The following is a 19,514-nucleotide window of genomic DNA, read 5'->3' as shown; positions in this document are numbered from 1 at the left end:
TCTGAGCCTGGAGCCAGGAATAACCCCTGAGCACTGCCTGGTGTGACCCAAAAACCAAAAAAAAAAAAAAAAAAAGAAATTTAATCATCTGTGTTCAAAGATTCTGGAACATTATCACTTTCTTAAGTGTTGCACTTTCCTCAATGACATTCACATAAGATCTCTCTCTCTTTCTCTCTTTCTCTCTCTCTCTCTCTCTCTCTCTCTCTCTCTCTCTCTCTCTCTCTCTCTCTCTCTCTCTCTCTTTGTTTTCGGACTACACCCATTTGACAATCAGGGGCATTTGACGATCAGGGGTTACTCCAGGCTAAGAGCTCAGAAATTGCCCCTGGCTTGGGGGGACCATATGGGACGCTGGGGGATCTAACCGCGGTCGAGATCTTTCCTTGGCTAGCGCTTGCAAGGCAGACACCTTACCTCTAGTGCCACCTCACCGGTCCCCACGTAAGATATCTTTATTTTGAAATCTGTCACAGTTTGTCATCTCCAGATTCACTTAGTATATTGAAAATTCTCATCTTTGTTGAAGCTTCAGATGACTGTTTCATATGGTATTAGGTCTCTACTCTTAATTACCTATGTGACTACCAGTCCCAAAGAAATACATTTAAGATTTCCAGTTGCTTTCAATTGACAATCACTGCCTATCATTCACTCATTATAGGAAAAAAGATGATCTTTGAAGGTTTTGTTTTGAATATATACATCCATTGACTGCATATCAGTGACAATGACTACTTGTTTGGTCTTAACTTCAGGAAGAAGTTGCTTCATTACAGTCCCAATGTGATCTTGGTATTATCTTTTTTGTTTGTTTGTTTGTTTGTTTGTTTTTAGGTCATACCTGGCAGCGCTCAGGGATTGCTCCTGGATCTCTGCTCAGAAATCGCTCCTGGCAGGCTCGGGGGACCATATGGGATGACGGGATTCGAATCACCGTCCTTCTGCATGCAATGCAAACACCTTATCTCCATGCTATCTTTCTGGCCCCATCTTTTTTTGGCGGGAGGGGGCACACCCATTGACACTCAGGGGTTACTCGTGACTTTGCTCTCAGAAATCTATACTGGCTTGGGTATACCATGCTATCAGAAATCACTCCTGGCTTGAGGAAACCATATGGGACACTGGGGATCTAACTACAGTCGTCCTAGGCTAGAGCTTGCCAGGTAGACGCTTTACCTCTAGTGCCACCGCTCAGGCCTCAGATCTTGGTATTATCTAATAGAGGAGAGCCATCTTTTTATAAGAATATCATTGGCACTGTACTGTACTGTTTAACTAATACAAACTATGTGCTACACAATTAAAAATATCATATGACTTAAGGCAGCTTCACTTGCCTACCAGCTACCAAGCTTTATTGTGTTGAGACTTGACTCTAAATAAACCATGCAAGCCAGCTTTTGGAAATATACTGTTAATATATGTAAATATACAAATATGCTAGTTTGCTGAGAATTCTAAGCTTGAAGTTCTAGAAGCATTAGAAGACAGCTACACATCCATGTAACTGCTAATCAATATATTGGGGCTCTGTTTATCATGCAAAAAGAATGACTCATTGTGATGGTTACTTGGTGATAGGTTGTAAACTTTTAATTTTGGTATTGAACAAATAAGGTGAGGTTATTATGATGTAAAATACAGTAAATTTGTTGAACCAACATTGACTCATCCTTATCTGAATTCATAGTTTGGGTTTACACTAGAGTTGTATACTGTCTAGATCCCGATAAATTCCTAATGACTTGTATTCATCATTAGAGATCATACAAAGCAGTGCTCTACCTTCCATTCTTTCTTACCTCCAAAGTTTTATTTCTTATGGTCTTCATATTTTTTCTTTTTCTCGAAGGTCACATAGTTATAATCATATAATATGTCACCTTTTCAAGCTTGAATTTTTTAATTTAATGACATGCATTGTATTTTCTCCATGTCATTTTCTATTTCACAGCTCATTACATTTCAGCACTGAATAATATTCCATTGGTTCATATGCCACACAAATGGAAGAATAATTTATCTTGGTTGCTTTCAAGAATTGGTAATTATAAATAAATATCTTATAAGTATCTATGTGTAAGATTTTGTTTATTGGTAGGCATAGAATGCACAAATACTTATGAGTATGATTGCTGTATCACATGGTAAAAGAATGTTTAATTTTTTAAGCAATGACAAACTTTTCTAGTGTTGTTATACCACTGCATTCTCACCATCAGTAAAGGAGAATTCTGTGTTTTTGGAATTCCATTGGCCCTAGCAATGTTCTGGAATTTGACCATTCTAAAAGTATGTAGTGCTATTTCTGTTAATATGAGTTTTCCTTGATTATATATATATTATTTTTCATGTGTTCATATTTCATATTATTCTCATATGCAAATAAATCTTATTTAATATTCAAGGGGGCTAAGAAAATGTTTTTTAAGATCATTTAAGATCTATTTCTAATAGAGTTGAATTATTTTTTTACTGCTCCTTTACCAAAATCAGCTGATTAAATTTATGTCTATTTCTGGGCTCTGGATCAATCTTTAAGAAACATGTAAACATATATTTACATTTAAGTGGGTATTTTTAGAATTGTTTTCAAATAACTTATTTCAACTTGCATAAAAACTGAAACTGAAATCTTAACATTAGTGCTGCAGAAACAAATATTTGCTGAAAATACATTTATATTGTCCACATTGTTAACTTCAACCTCCTATTTACTCCCTATTTGATCTAATTGGGTTCTTCTTCCTGAGATGTTCTTTGATAAGGTCACTATATCTTCCTTTTGCAGGAATTCAGTTAAGTAAATGATCAAGGCTTTGACTATAGCCTTTTCCCTATGTATAGCATAAAGAAAAATTATTCACCAGAGTTAAGAATGTATGAATTCTGGGGCCGGAGGGATAGCATGGAGGTAAGGAGTTTTCCTTGCATGCAGAAAGACGGAGGTCCCCTGAGCCTGCCAGGAGCGATTTCTGAGCAGAGATCCAGTAGCAACCCCTGAGCACTGCCAGGTGTAACCAAAAACAAAAAACAGCAGCAACAACAAAAGAATGTATGCATTCTAATTTTTTTAAATTTATTTCCACTCTCCAAATTTACTGTGTATATTTTTGTTTGTTTGTTTTTGTTTTGAGGCAACACCCTGTAGTGCTCAAATGTACTCCTGGCTTAGGAGACCATAGGGGGAATTCTAGAATTTGACCTGGTTCAACTGTATGCAAGGCAAATTTCCCTACCCACCATATTATGAGTATGGTCCCTAAAAAATGCATTTGAAATTAGATTTCTCTAAAGTTTAATTGGAATTTTTCTCAAAGATGCTATGAACTCAGCCAAATATTTTTTCAGTATTCAAACTTTTCAGATATACTCAATTGAGCAGATGCATTTTGTTTTCTGTGAAACCTCTCCTGCTGTCCTGCATCCAATTCATCCAATATGAAGTAGGTGATTTCTGGTAATTATTATAATTAAGATCCTGAAAATGTCCTTTAATTTTACTGCATTTTAATCATTTAAAATTCTATATCTTCTCCTTTTTTTATTGATTGCTTTTTTGGGGGAGGGGGTCACAGGTTACTCCTGACTCTGGGCTCAGAAATCGCTCCTGGCAGGGTAGGGAGCCCCTATGGGATGCCAGGGATCTAACACAGGCCTCTCCTGAGTCAGCTGCATGCAAAGCAAATGCCTTACCACTGTGCTACCATTCAGGTCCCCAAATTCTATATCTCCTTATTTCCTCATTTATTAAAAAATATTTTCTAGTTCTTCCTAAGTGCCAAAAAAGAAACATTTTGTTCTTATGGTATATCTCCCATGCATTGAATTGTATAGTACATAATACATGCCCATCAAATATTTAATGGTCATTGCTATTTTATTTTTATAAGTAATTTATGAAAGCACCATGGACACAACATATTTCATGATTAAATTTCAGTTAATAAAATGTACATGAAATTAACCATTGCACATTTCTTGCCACCAATGTCTTCAGTTTCCCAATTTCTCTCCAATTCCTTCCCTCCACCAATTTTCCTCCTTTTTAGTGGCTTCTTTCCTATTTTCTAAATTTTGTGTCATGTCCTCTGCAAAATGTGAGTGTTTAAATTCTTAATTTCCTCCCTGGATATCTCTTTATTTCCTAGTTGTTATGGCTAGTACTTCTTGTACTATGCTGAATATGGTGAAAGGGGTCAGACTTATAGGAAAGGCACTTAGTTCTTACCCTTTGAGTATAATGCTTATCATCAGCTTGTGATAAATGGCTTTGAGTATATTGAAGAAGGATCCTTCAATTCCCATTTTGTTGAGTGTCTTTAGTATGAATGGGTATTGGAACTTATCAAGTACTTTTTCTGTATCTATTAATATTATCATATGATTTTATATTTACTTTTGTTGATAGTGTACCATATTGAATTCTTGTTTATTGCATCTCTGCTTAAACACCAAATCCAAAGCCAACTACAACAGAATCACTGCCCAATCTACAACAAGCTAGACACAGAAGGGACCACTTATACTAGCAGCCCGGGGGTCAAAGGAAGGGCGATATGGAATGCATGCTGGGAACAGGGGTGGAGGGAGGACAACATTGGTGGTGGGAATGCTCCTCATTCAATATCACTATGCACCTAAAATACTATTGTGAATGATTTGTAATCCACTTTGGTCAAAATAAAAAGTATTATAAAAAAAGAAAAAGAATTCTACTTGTTCATGCTGCTTGATTTTTAGTTCATTTCAATTTCTTAAACTAGACCATTAAATTATCTACACAGGTCCTTAGTTTCTTCCTGATGAATGCTTGTACAGCTGTAACCTTTTGCTGTGTCCCACAAATTCTCATAATTCTTGTCTTCTTTCTCATTTGTTTTCAGGAATCTTTTGACCCTCTGATTGTCCACTAGTGAGTGTTTAATTTCAGCTGTTGGTAATTCTGAGGCCTAAACTAAATAAGGTAATAATAATATCACTCATATAAAACAATAAGAAGCAATACATTGGAAAAAATAGAAAGTTATTACTTAAATATAGTCATTCAAAGTGTAATTGTCAGAAGGGAAGGAGAAAAGGATCAATAGTGATGGAAGGATTTTGGAACATTGATAATTGGTCACAGTTCAGTTGGAATAGGCATAAAAGTATGCCCTTAAAATGCAATCTTAATGAGTGAGAGAAGTAGAATGCCTGTCTAGAATACAGGCAGGGTTGGGAAAGGAGGGAAGAACTTACTGGTATGTTCCTCCCGGGGTCATCCAATTTATTTAACTTTGTCATCGCTGCCAATGTAAATTAGTATAACTGCAATGTGTTCATAATGCAGGGAACTGAATTAACCTTCCCTTAAAATGTCTCATATTTGAATCCTAAAGTTTAGAGATTAAGTTATGAATGACCAGAACCACACTGCCATAGTGTGAAAAGAAAATTTGTTTTAAGGAATGGGAAATACTGAGTGACTATTTCTAGCATGGATGGCTCAAACAACTTCTGTTTACCAAAATGTTACCACTGTTATCAGGAAATAGAGACAAACTTTGGCTCCCTGGTTCAGCCATAAGTAGACTACTGTTCCTCTCAGGCTGAAAACTTCAGTTACCTGGCTCCTGTCCCCTTGTAAATGTTGGGGGGCAATTGGCTCCAGGGGCATATAAAGTTGGGGCTTTATATGTAATGAAGTTTTAGAGGCCACCACCACCCTACCTGATTGATACTACTGAATGCTTGCCGCTGAATTGCTGGAGAAATTGTGAGCCAAACTTCCGGATTCTGTTTCCTTTCCATGGTGGACTCCTTGTCTGGTCCCATTCTTGGCCTTCTCTCTCCCTTTCTCAGCCTAGGGGGCTGACTGTAAGGCCACTGGCGTCCTTGCTTGCCTTTCTCTCAATTAAACCCTGTTTCTAACCCTCTCTTGTTGGACTTTTTTTTTTTTTTTTTTTTTTGGTTTTTTGGGCCACACCCAGTAACGCTCAGGGGTTACTCCTGGCTATGTGCTCAGAAGTTGCTCCTGGCTTGGGGGACCATATGGGACACCGGGGGATCGAACCGCGGTCCGTCCAAGGCTAGCGCAGGCAAGGCAGGCACCTTACCTTTAGCGCCACCGCCCGGCCCCTCTTGTTGGACTTTTGATTGACCCTGAAACCTTATTTTTAAAATATTCTAATAACATCTAAATTACTGCTTAAAATACTCTGAAATGCCAGTTAAATTTAAAGATTACTGTAAATATAATCTAAACTTTAACTTTGGTAGTATTGACAAGTTAATGATTAAGTGCATATCCATGAAATATAGCAGAAGTTAGACCAAATAAATATTGAAAGATAAGATCAATTAGGATTAAATTAAACATATTAAATATAATAAATTTAAATGATAATTCAATAAAAATGCATATATCAAATACAAGATAATAAATCTGATAAGCAACATCTTTCTAAAAACTAGTACAATCTTAAACAATATTTAGATGCCCTTTCTAAGAAATTTCATGAGCTGATAGAGTTCTAGAAATGCACATCATTGAAAAATATAAATAGAAGTTCGCCTGACAGTATAAGTATAAAGATTTTATGCATTGCTTGTGTACTGTTAGGATTACACCAGTGATACCTGACACAAGAAATCATGCTTTGCTAAGTTTCAAACTCAGGTCCTTGAGCATGCAAGGCCTGTGCTCTTGCACCTGAATTATCTCACTTTCCCTAACAAACATGATTTCTATAATAAAAATGAAAAAAATATGCATGGGCTGATAATATAATAACTAAATTCTCTTTACTAACAAACATTTTAGTTTAAATTTTATTTGTTAATTTTATGCTTTCATATGGTCCATGCTACCACTTTTCCCCTAATATTTTGTAATATTGCTCCACTGCCAATTACAGACCAACTACATCATCAAAAATATTGAATATAGGTATATTAAAATTAAATTTCTTTAGCTGTCTTGGACATTAACATTTTATCACTTCCTACAACTACTTTTGACTTGATACTTAACAGCCAGATTTATATCTCAGGAAAATAATGTCTACAAGAACAGATTATTTTTTATGTTCCATTCCTCCTCCAACCAAATAATTAAAAGAATTGTGTTAACTTCAAAAGACCCAGAAAAGTTAATGTTTTGTGGAATGTAGTAATCTTTCCCCATAGAAACAACTTTGTATCTATAATTCTATCCAATATAGCACAGAACATGGTAATTTTAGCAAATTTCTGATTCTAAAATACATTTTAGCTCAGTTGGAATAATAGTTTCTCACTCATCTTGATCATTTTTTGTTTTACCTATTTCAATTAAAATATAAAAGAAAAAATTCCCACATGTAAAGCATGTATGGAATAAAAAGAAATTGTTCTTCACTGAACCAAAAAAATAAGAGACTTTAACAGTCAATGGAAATTTTAAAAGTATTTTATTTTAAAATAAATTTTAAATTTTAAATACATTTTAATGGTTAAAGAGGAGCTAATCAAACAGAAGCTCAATGAGTCATAATACGTGAAGATAGCAGATAATTTAGTTAACTGAAGTAAAGTGTAAATTAAAAACCATTGGCAAACACAACCATCCTAATCTTACACAATCCTAAAATTCCCACTTTTCTCTATGTGTGCTACTTCTCTATGAAAGAAGACAGGATTTTTACATGTAGGAGTATCTAAGCAAAGATACTGATCACAAAGAGGGAATTGATTTATAACGTAGGAGACAAATGGAACCTATAAGAATGACATCTTCCTGGGGCCAGAGAGATAGCAGAGTGGTAGGTCATTTGCCTTGCATGCGACCAACCCAGGACCCAGGACAGGCCTGGGTTCGATTCCCAGCATCCCATATTGTTCCCCAAGTCTACCAGAAGTGATTTCTGAGAGAAGAGCCAGAAATATGCATCCAGGTATGGCCCCAAAACCAAAATAAATAAATAAATAGATAGATAAATAGATAAGAATAACATCTTCCTCAGTTTTTTAACCACAATATTAATATTAACTGATCCCTATCTAGAAAAATAAAAAGTTCCATTAGAGCTTTTACCATGTATTCAATTCATTTAGGAACCAGTTTAAGAGATAGACTTCTTTTTTTGATCTGTTGAGTACATGCAGTAGTCAAAAGTAATACTCAGCCAGTTTCTAGTCAACATCTTTATGTTTTCCAGTAAATATAACAGTCATATAACATTTGCTTTATGTTGAAAACTTTATGTGACAGATGGAGACCAAAACAAGGAGAATGAAAATGTAGAAAATACAAGTTTAAGAGAGAATGACTTTTGTTTTAAAAATTATGTTAATTCAGGGGGGTTGGAGTGGTGGCACACGTTGTAAGGCATCTGCTTTGCACAAGCTAGACTAGGAGGGACAAAGATTCGATCCTCTGGCATTTCATATGGTCCCTTAAGCCAGGAGAAATTTCTAAGCACATAGCCAGGAATAACCACTGAGTATCACAGAGTGTGGCCCAAAAATCAAAAAAAAAAAAATAAAAGTTGTGTTAATTCTGGTTTATAAAATTGCATGCATTTTTATGTTAGCATTTTTAATATAAATTATTTATTTAAGCACCATGATTACAAGCATGATTGTAGTTGGGTTTCAGTCATAAACAGAACACCCCCTTAAGTAGTGCAACATTCCCACCACCAATGTTCTTCTATTGCTTTGTAGTACAGTTTAAAGTTGGGTAAAGAAATTCCTCCCATATTCTTTTCCCCAATGATTGCTTTAGCTATTCTAGGGTGTTTATTGTTCCAAATGAATTTCAAAATTGCTGATCCACTTCTTTGAAGAATGTCATGGGTATCTTTAGAGGGATCACATTAAATCTGTACAATGCTTTGGGGAGTATTGCCATTTTAATTATGTTAATCCTGCCAATCTATGAGCATGGTATGTGCTTCCATTTCCGCGTGTCCTCTCTTATTTCTTGGAGCAAAGTTTTATAGTTTTCTTTGTATAGGTCCTTCACATATTTAGTCAAGTTGATTCCAAGATATTTGAGTTTGTGTGGCACTATTATGAATGGGGTTGTTTTCTTAATGTCCATTTCTTCCTTATTACTATTGGTGTATAGAAAGGCCATTGATTTTTGTGTGTTAATTTTGTAGCCTGCCACCTTGCTATATGAGTCTATTGTTTCTAGAAGCTTTTATGTAGAGACTTTAGAGATTTCTATGTAGAGTATCATGTCATTGGCAAACAGCGAGAGCTTGATTCTTCCTTTACTATCTGGATTAATTGATATCTTTTTCTTGCCTAATCGCTATAGCAAGTACTTCCAGTGCTATGTTGAATAGGAGTGTTGAGAGAGGACAGCCTTGTCTTTTGCCAGAATTTAGAGAAAAGGCTTTCAGTTTTTCTCCATTGAGGGCGATATTTGTCTCTGGCTTATGGTAGATGGCCTTAACTATATTGAGAAACGTTTCTTCCATTCCCATCTTGCTGAGAGTTTTGATCAAGAATGGGTGTTGGAACTTATCAAATGCTTTCTCTGCATCTATTGATATGATCATGTGATTTCTATTTTTCTTGTTGTTGATGTTGTGTATTATGTTGATAGATTTACGAATGTTAAACGAGCCTTGCATTCCTGGGATGAAACTTTCTTGATTGTAGTGGATGATTTTCTTAATGAGGCATTGAATCCTATTTGCCAGGATTTTGTTGAGGATCTTTGCATCTGCATTCATCAGCGATATTGGTCTGTAATTTTCTTTTTTCATAGCATCTCTGTCTGGTTTAGGTATCAAGTTGATGTTGGCTTCATAAAAGCTATTTGGAAGTGTTCCTGTTTTTTCGATTTCATGAAAGAGTCTTGCCAGGATTGGTAGAAGTTCCTCTTGAAAGGTTTGAAAGAATTTATTAGTAACTTCATCTGGGCCTGGACTTTTGTTTTTGGGCAGACATTTGATTACTGTCTTAATTTCCTCAATAGTGATGTGTGTGTTTAGTTATGCTACATCCTCTTCATTCAACCGCGGAAGATTATAAGAGTCCAAAAATTTATCCATTTCTTTCGGGTTTTCATTTTTAGTGGCATAGAGTTTCTCAAAGTAGTTTTTGATTACCCTTTGGATCTCTACCATATCAGTAGTGATCTCTCCTTTTTCATTCCTAATACGAGTTATCAAGTTTCTCTCTCTCTTTCTTTGTTAGTTTTGCCAGTGGTCTATCAATGTTGTTTATTTTTTCAAAGAACCAACTTCTGCTTTAGTTGATTTTTTGGATTGTTTTTCGGGTTTCCACCTCATTGATTTATGCTCTCAGCTTTGTTATTTCCTTCTCTCTCTCTATTTTTGGGTCCTTTTATTGAGTACTTTTTAATTTTATGAGCTGCGCCATTAAGCTATTCAGGTATGCCCCTTCTTTCCTGATGTGTGCTTGCAAAGCTATAAATTTTCCTCTCAGTACTGCTTTTGCTGTGTCCCATAGTTTCTGATTGTTTGTGTCTCCATTGTAATTTGCTTCTAGGAAGTTTTGATTTCCTCTTTGATTTCATCTCGGACCCACTGGTTATTCAGTATTAGGCTGTTTAACTTCCAGGTATTAAAGTTTTTCTTCTGTGTCCCTTTGTAGTTCACATATAATTTCAGGGCCTTGTGGTCAGTGAAGGTAGCCTGCAAAATTTCTATCCTCTTGATATTATGGAGGTATGTTTTATGTGCTAACATGTAGTCTATCCTGGAGAATGTCCCATATACATTAGAGAAGAAGGTGTATTTGGGCTTCTGGGGGTGGAGTGTTCTGTATATATCTACTAGGCCTCTTTCTTCCATTTCTCTTTTCAGGTCTAGTATATTCTTGTTGTGTTTCAGTCTGGTTGACCTGTCAAGTGTTGACAATGCCGTGTTGAAGTCTCCCACAATTATTGTGTTGTTATTGATATTATTTTTCAGATTTGTCAACAATTTTATTACATATTTTGCTGGCCCCTCATTCGGTGCATATATGTTTAGGAGAGTGATTTCTTCCTGCTGTACGTATCCCTTGATTAATACAAAATGTCCATCTTTGTTTCTTACAACTTTGCTAAGTATAAAGTTTGCATCATCTGATATTAGTATGGCCACTCCAGCTTTTTTATGGGTGTTGTTTGCTTGGATGATTTTTCTCCAGCCTTTGATTTTGAGCTTATGTTTGTTCTGATTATTCAGGTGCATTACTTATAGGTAGCAGAAGGTTGGATTGAGTTTTTTGATCCATTTAGCCACTCTGTGTCTCTTAACTGGTGCATTTAGTCCATTGACATTGAGAGAAAGAATTGTCCTGGGAATTGGTGCCATCTTTATATCAAATTTGGTGTGTCTGTTGGTCAGTCTTGTCTTAAAGTAGGCCATTCAGTTTTTCTTTTAAGAATGGTTTTGAGTCTGTAAAATTTCTGAGCTGTTGTTTTTTTGTGAAGCCATGTATTGTTCCTTCAAACCTAAAAGTGAGATTTGCTGGGTGCAGTATTCTAGGCAAAGCATTTATTTCATTGAGTTTTGTCACTGTGTTCCACCACTGCCTTCTGGCCTTGAGTGTCTCAGGTGACAGGTCCGCAGTAAATCTCAAGGTTGTTCCTTTGAATGTAATTTCTCTTTTTGATCTTGCTGCTTTTAGAATTCTGTCTTTATCTTTGGGATATGTCATTGTGACTAGGATGTGTCTTGGGGTGTTTTTTCTGGGGTCTCTTTTAGTTGGTACTCTTCGAGCATGCAGGATTTGATCGCATGTATTCATTAGCTCTGGTAGTTTCTCTTTAATGATGTTCTTGACCGTTGATTCTTTCTGGAGATTTTCTTTCTGGGTCTCTGGGACTCCAGTGATTCTTAAGTTGTTTCTGTTGAGCTTATCATAGACTTCTATTTTCATCTGTTCCCATTCTTTGAGTAATTTTTCCATTATTTGATCATTTGCTTTAAGGCTTTTTTCCAATTTCTTCTGCTGTATGGAATTGTTATTCATCTCATCTTCCAGTGTACTAATTCTATCCTCATCTGCTGTTAACCCGTGGGAAAGCTCAACCATATTTTTCTTCAATTCATCTACTGAATTTTTCTGACCTGTTATTTGACCTGAAATTTTGTTTTGGAGTTTTCTGATTTCTATCTTCATATTATCTTGATTCTGATTAGTGTTCTCTTCTATACTTTCTTTGAGTTCTTTGAACATCTTCCATATTGCAACTCTAAACTCCTTATTTGAGAGACTGACTAGTTGGTTGGTCATGTTCAAGTTATCAGAGTTGCCATCTACATTCTCTATGTCAGGCACTGGCCTGCATTGTTTCCCCATTGTCACACTTGTATTGTGTGTTTTTCTATGTGTTGTGGTTGTATTCATTGGCTAATGATGTACATGGCCGGGAAACGAAAAGAAACAGCTGTGCTACTCTGGTTCCACCCTTTCTAGGCTTGTAAACTCACCTCCAGGGAAGGCTCCAGGGGAAGCTGAGCTGTCCTCAGATGAGCCACACACAGGATGAAATCAGGCCGAAAATGGAGCACAGCATATAAGACAGACAGATAGGGGTGCTAGCATCTGAGTTCCTGCAGAGTTCAGCCTCCAGCACAGTTCTTAGTATGATTTTTCCTTCTTGTTTCAATGGCATTCTTTCCTTAGAAAGAGTGCATGGCCATGTAGTGAAGCACAGCGGCCGTGCTCTGCTCGAGCATCTTCTCAGCCCAGTCCCAAAAGGTTCAAGCGACAGGACAGGAGACAGACACACACAGGCAGCACACACAATTTCTCATGGTCTGGCCCCACTGGGCAGCCGTAGTTTCATAGATTTTCCCAGCCTGACATCACCAACAGGGGACTTGACTTCTTCACCAACAGGGGACCTGACTTCTGCAAAATACTGCTTATAGCCGGTTTTCACGTTGTGAAGCACTTTCTTGGTGTGCCGTCCCTTGAATGAGCCTCTGGGAGAGCGAGTTTTCTGGAGCCTCTTTTCGGCCCACTCCCAAGAGGTTCAAGCGACAGGACAGGAGACAGACACACAGGCAGCATTCAGAATTTCTCCAGTTATACCAATTTTTAAAGTTTGTGTGTGGTTTACCATTTTTTCTTTTTTTTTTAAATTTTTTTCACAATTTCTGTAAATAATTCCTTCATAGAAAGTCTTTTCAATTTATCTCAAAGTATATCATTCATTTTTTTGACAAGCAGACTGACAGATACTGTCAACTCAATATGCCTGCAATTTCTTTCTTTCTTTCTTTCTTTCTTTCTTTCTTTCTTTCTTTCTTTCTTTCTTTCTTTCTTTCTTTCTTTCTTTCTTTCTTTCTTTCTTTCTTTCTTTCTTTCTTTCTTTCTTTCTTTCTTTCTTTCTTTCTTTCTTCCTTTTTTCTTCCTTCCTTCCTTCCTTCCTTCTTCCTTCCTTCCTTCCTTCCTTCCTTCCTTCCTTCCTTTCTTCCTTCCTTTCTTTCTTTCCTTTCTTTCTTTCTCTTTCTTTCTTTCTTTCTTTCTTTCTTTCTTTCTTTCTTTCTTTCTTTCTTTCTTTCTTTCTTTCTTTCTTTCTTTCTTTCTTTCTTTCTTTCTTTCTTCTTCCTTCCTTCCTTCCTTCCTTCCTTCCTTCCTTCCTTCCTTCCTTCTTCCTTCCTTCCTTCCTTCCTTCCTTCCTTCCTTCCTTCCTTCCTTCCTCCCTTCCTTCCTTCCTTCCTTCCTTCCTTCCTTCCTTCCTTTCTTCCTTCCTTTCTTTCTTTCCTTTCTTTCTTTCTCTTTCTTTCTTTCTTTCTTTCTTTCTTTCTTTCTTTCTTTCTTTCTTTCTTTCTTTCTTTCTTTCTTTCTTTCTTTCTTTCTTTCTTTCTTTCTTTCTTTCTTTCTTTCTTTCTTTCTTTCTTCTTTTTTTTTTGTTTGTTTTTTTTTGTTTGTTTTTGGGCCACTCACTGTGATGCTCAGGGTTTACTCCTGGCTATGCGCTCAGAAGTCACTCCTGGCTTGGGGGGCCATATGGGAAGCCGGGGGATCAAACCACGGTCCGTCCTAGGCTATCTCTGGCAAGGCAGACACCTTACATCTAGTGCCACTGCGCTGGCCCCAACCTGTAATTTCTTGTTCTTGATTTTCCCAAAGTTCTTTTTTATTTTTTTTGTCCCCCGATTAACAATACAGTCCAGGCAAAGGGCCTAGGTTGAGGTGTATATGGGGTGGATTTACTGTACCTCTTCTTTCTATAGAGTCAGTGTAAAGGACACAGCCTGTGGTAAGATTGGGAGGCCTTATCTTATCTTTTTTTAATTTTTTAAATATATATATAAATATATTATGAAATATATAATATATAAATCATAATATATAATATATACATATAAATCCTTCACCAGTGCAGCATTCTCATGATTTCCCCAAAGTTCTGAGGTGAAGATATTTCTATGATTCTTGAACAATAAATAATTCAGTTAGCTGAAGCCTGACAGGATTTATCTTTGAAGATTCATTTTGATCAATTCTAAGATATTTGACAAACAGTATTTCATTTATAGTGAACAAATTTCTAATAATGAAGTCATAATTCTTAGTCTAGCTATTTTTATCTTCCTTAATTCTGTATATACCCAGCAGTCTTAGAAATCTTATTGTAATTATTTAGTTCAGGCATCTATTGAATAAGTGAAGCTTTATAATTAATTCTTTTTCTAATATCAGGAAATCATCCTTCTTCAAGTTACAGCCATGAAAATTTGCTTCTCCCACACAGAAATGCCTTTTTTATATAAGAACTTCTGACATATGGCTTCTGAGAGTGAAGATTCTGAGAGGAATTATATAGCACATTGTGCTTCACTAAAGGGATTTTTTGTTTATGTATTTCTCTTCACTTACTAGAGTGTTCCTTAGATAATTGTATATCTTTTTTGATATTTATAATTGTGAGGTGCTGTGCTTGTTTGAAAACTGCTAGGTACTTAATAAAAACAGAGGTGAGTCTTTTTAGATGCCTCATGAGGGTTGGCTCCTTGTGACCTGAAGATGATAGAAGCTTCTAAATACTGTTCAGAAAAAAAAAATCAGAATATTGCTGTGGAGGCTAATGAGAACAAGCTCTTCCCTCTTCAGATGTGCCATCTTAGCTACTTGATAGGGTAAGGTGAAGGGAGAAATTTAAAAAATAGTGAAACACTATCCAAGACAATCTGTTTTGCTGGAAAAGTGACTGAAAAGAATTTAAACTGATTTTTAAAAAGTTTATTCCCATGCTTTTATAAAGGCTTAAGCATTTTGAGACCAAATAAAAACAGTAACAGAAAAAAAGCATCCTTTCCTATTTTGTACATTTGTTGAGAGGGTACAAAGTTTTGACTTTCCCACATGTATTCAATAATGGAAGTTGGATATAATAATCCTCTGACAAACATGAGGTATTTATTCAACTTTTAAGGAAGTGGATGACATTTGTTAGACTATTTCTGTAGTGGAGTGGTTTTAAGATATAGATCATCTTATTATTTAAAATAATAGCACTCAGGGGGTTTAGAAACCTCCTTCTCACTATAAGACACAAATATATATATATATATATTACTGAAGTAACAATGACTCACAAAAGTGTAAACATTTTTTTAGAAATATAATCCTATTACAGGACCCCCTAATAAAGTATAAATATCCTTTCACTCTATCAATCGGACCTGGTCTGTCCACTTGCTATTCCATTCTTGAAGTAGCTGCCATCTTACCGGAGTCATCTGTCTTTGATGTCTGCTGCATATGTGCCATGGACCAGTCTTTGGAGCTGTAATGCAACAAACCCTAACTAGATGTGCCAGAGCAATGGGCTGAACATAGTTCCAGGATCTGAGTATAATGTTTCCTGGCAACTATGAAGAAGTTGCTGGGGGTAAAAGCTTAAAACCCCAGATTTGGATTTCTTCAGAGTGTCACTTATGACACTCTATTCTGTGATGTGTCCTCAGACATAAGCCCATTTTAGTTCTTCCACAAGTCTCTTTCCTCAATAAATGTTTGTTTGGGGAAAAAGGATGATTTACATATATCAGAATATCTAAAACATTTTAACTATTAGTAAGTATTGTTTATCTTTTGAATAACTAAGTGTATTATTTTGGGGATAGAATGATATTCATTCAATTAAATGGCTAATTGGTCACTAGACATTTTATTTTTTTATTACTATGAATTTTATTATTTTAGATACTATTTTTTATTTATTTTATTTTTTAACTTTTTTTAAGTTAAACATCCTGATTACAAATATGATTGTGATTAGGTTTCAGTCATGTAAAGAACACCCCCTTCACCAGTGCAACATTCCCACCACCAATGTCCCAAATCTCCCTCCATCCCACCCCACCCCCACCTGTACTATAGACAGGCTTTCCAGCACTAGACATTTTAACTCTCATTTATTATGTTGTTAAAATGGAGTTACAGGTGCCATATTTTCATAGCAGACTCTTTACGCAGATAGAGTTTACTCTGAATTCTTCATCTTACTGAAATTAAGGTCACTTCATTAGGAAATTTTTATTGGCCAGTGAAGGGTACTAAATACTCATGCATCAATTTTCAAGTCTTGAAAACTTGGATTTCTAACATGTTTGGGATATCAAGGAAATAAAATTACCTGAACTGCCCTAGGAAGTTTATTCTGGCATCCGTGTGAAAAAAATGCATAACAAAATGGAAGTCTGAAGCCTAAACGTGAGCATTGAGAGCTCATTATTGCCTTGTCAAGGTTAGAAATAGAGAGATGGGGTATAGTGAGGATAAATTTATTGTGCTTATGTGGTGTTAAAAATTGAACAGAGTCTCATATGGTCTACATATGAGTTTCATACCAGCCAAAACATAATATTTAAATAATTTTATTGAGGCCACACCAGAGTTGCTAGTAGGTTACCATGTGAGACTGGATATTAAATAGGGGTGCTCTACTACTTGAGTTATATCTTCCACCCATAGTTGAGATATGTTTTAGAGGAAGACCTACAAGACTTGGCTTGGGGGCTGGAGTGATAGAACAGCAGGTAAGGAGTTTGCCTTGCATGTGGCCAACCTGATTTCAATCCTAGACATCCTATATGGTCCCTGGAGCCTTTCAGGAGCAATTTATGAGTGCAGATTTAGGAGTAACACCTGAGTGTAGCAGGCTATTACCCCCAAGCCAAAATAAAAATCACTCTAGACAAGAACTGGATGCTAGGCACATGTGTTGCTAGGGTACATGGTACCTGACCACATGTCATACACATTTACCCTCTTGAGGTGTATTCTTTCCTACTTTCATGCTTGATTTTATACCATGATCCTCTATGCCTTTGGAGAAACCAGTATTCTTTTGTTCACTTGTTATTATTTCTCTTTCTTATCTTCTCCCTCCCCTTCCTCAGTACCTCCAAGTACTGAGTAAAAATCCAAGAAGTAAAATTGCTTTTACTTCTAAGAGAAAAAACAAACTGAAAGGAGATAAAATTATATGTATAATTCACCTTCAGTAACACGGTTGCAAATCACAGTGTCTAAAAGATAAAAAGGAAGAGAAAAAGGAGAAAGATCTATCATCTATCTATCTATCTATCATCTATCTATCTATCTATCTATCTATCTATCTATCATCTATCATCTCTATATATAGAGTGAGCAGATGCCACAGAAGCAGAAAAGGGACTGTGCAGAGGGAAAAATGGGAGGGAAACTGAAGATGTTGGTAGCATTAAATGTGCACTGGTGAAGGATTTTGGCCATTGTATGACTAAAATTCAATCAAAACCAGTGATTCAATTAAATAATTTATTTAAAAAAGGCTCTGGAAAAGAATAAATATAGTTTATAAATTGAAAATAAAGAGCATAAATATATTTAGAGTATATGTTGGGGCTGTACAGATAGTATAAGAACTAAGGTTCTTACCCTGTATAGTTGACTATGGTTTCATACTCAGCACTGCATATGTTCCATAGAGCATAAGGGTCACTTCTGAGCACAAATTCAGGAATAGCTCCTGAGCATTATCAGGTCTGGTCTCAAATACCAACCATTTTACTTCCAAAATATGGTATATAGAAAAATGTCTGCCACAGAGGGAGGCATGGGAAAGGACATTTATGATGGGACTGGTATGAGAGCATGTAGCAGACATTGGTGGCAGGAAATTTTCACTGGTGAGTGGTGTTGCATGACAAAACTCAATCATGAACAAATTTGCATATTTCAAGGTGATTCAATTAAATAATTTATTCAGAAAAAATTAAAAATGTAGGTTATCTTGCCACTTTAAGGGAGGACATTTTTTTCCTGACCCACAAGGGAGGTCATTATTATTAACATGCAGGAATATGTTTGAAAATATTAATTTCCAAAGATTTATTTTTGAAGATGTCCAATTTGATATAATTATATATATTTATTATCTATCAACCAGTTTATAGTTTAATCCTTGATTCCAGAGTTCTAGAGTAAGTCGAGGAATAGAAATAAAGAAACTATCCAACACTTTCCATAAATAAGGAACGATGCTTATGTATCTCCAGTGTTTTAATATCTTTTTAATATTTACTCACTGAATAACCATAGTAATTCATGTTCTTATTCTTATTGTAAAGAAAATTGAGGTACTGAATATAATGTTCCTGTTCATGTGAATACTTGTCAGTCTTATTTGAAACTCTCTTTCATGACACTATAATTCTGAAAATAATTGTGACTCACTAGTAGTAGGTGGGTGAGAATAAAAGGCCAATACATATAATAGAAATTGAAAATGTTTAAAGTTCCCAGATATTAGACTCTGAATGTTGACTATAGAGTTTTTTTTAAATATCTTAAGCAGATATACTTTAAATTTTGGAGTCATACCATTAGTACTCCTGGTTGTGTTAGGATACCATATGTAGGGCTTTAGATCAAAGTTGGCCTTTTGCATACAGTACATGTACTCCAGACCATTAATTTATTTCTAGCCCCTACATAGATATTCTTTATTGGCATTTTTCTTCACAGAAGGACTTCTGTGGAGGTGGAAACATTTGAACAAACAACAGTTGCAAAATCATATCTATTATGAGAAGACAGCTTGTTCCAAGAAATATGCCTTATAACATATAAACATTTAAAACTATGCTTCAAATAAAAAAGTAGAAAAATAGAAGTAAAAAAATGTTTGGTCAGAGTGTTAGAGAATTTTGAGAATTCCAGAACTTCAAGACACACTCTAATAAGCAAAATGGACACTAGTTTTATTCCCTTGCAAATTCCCTTGTGCTCTCATTGTTATTTTCTTATTTTTTTACTTGCAGATGCTAGAACATATATTAATTTAATTATTATAATTATGTAACACATCTTGTTCTAAGAATTGCTCATCGAACTTGTCATTTAGTTGGTCATACATTGACTAATAGCACAATCTTTATGATTAAGGGAATCCACTGGTCATAAAATTTTAAATATTCTCAAACTAGAGAGAGTAGATTCGAATACATTAGATTAGATCACATTTTTATTTTTTGTTTTCCAGGGACCATACTTGGTAGTGTTCTGGAGTT

At 35.6% G+C, this 19,514-nt stretch overlaps 1 protein-coding gene and 1 non-coding gene across 5 annotated transcripts in view; both read right to left on the bottom strand.

Moving 5' to 3' along the window:
* PLPPR4 (phospholipid phosphatase related 4) overlaps positions 1–19,514 on the bottom strand; it is a 158,078-nt gene that overhangs the window by 68,387 nt on the left and 70,177 nt on the right. The gene's annotated exons all lie outside the window — the stretch shown is intronic.
* On the bottom strand, positions 14,097–14,228 carry LOC125997796 (small nucleolar RNA SNORA51). Its single transcript, XR_007491814.1, has one exon. It is a non-coding gene; the product is annotated as a small nucleolar RNA SNORA51 (small nucleolar RNA).

The sequence above is a fragment of the Suncus etruscus genome, chromosome 19 (assembly GCF_024139225.1).
Source record: "Suncus etruscus isolate mSunEtr1 chromosome 19, mSunEtr1.pri.cur, whole genome shotgun sequence".
NCBI classification, from domain to species: domain Eukaryota; kingdom Metazoa; phylum Chordata; class Mammalia; order Eulipotyphla; family Soricidae; genus Suncus; species Suncus etruscus.
Note: the sequence above shows the minus strand (reverse complement) of the source record. Positions and strands in the feature narration are given on the sequence as shown.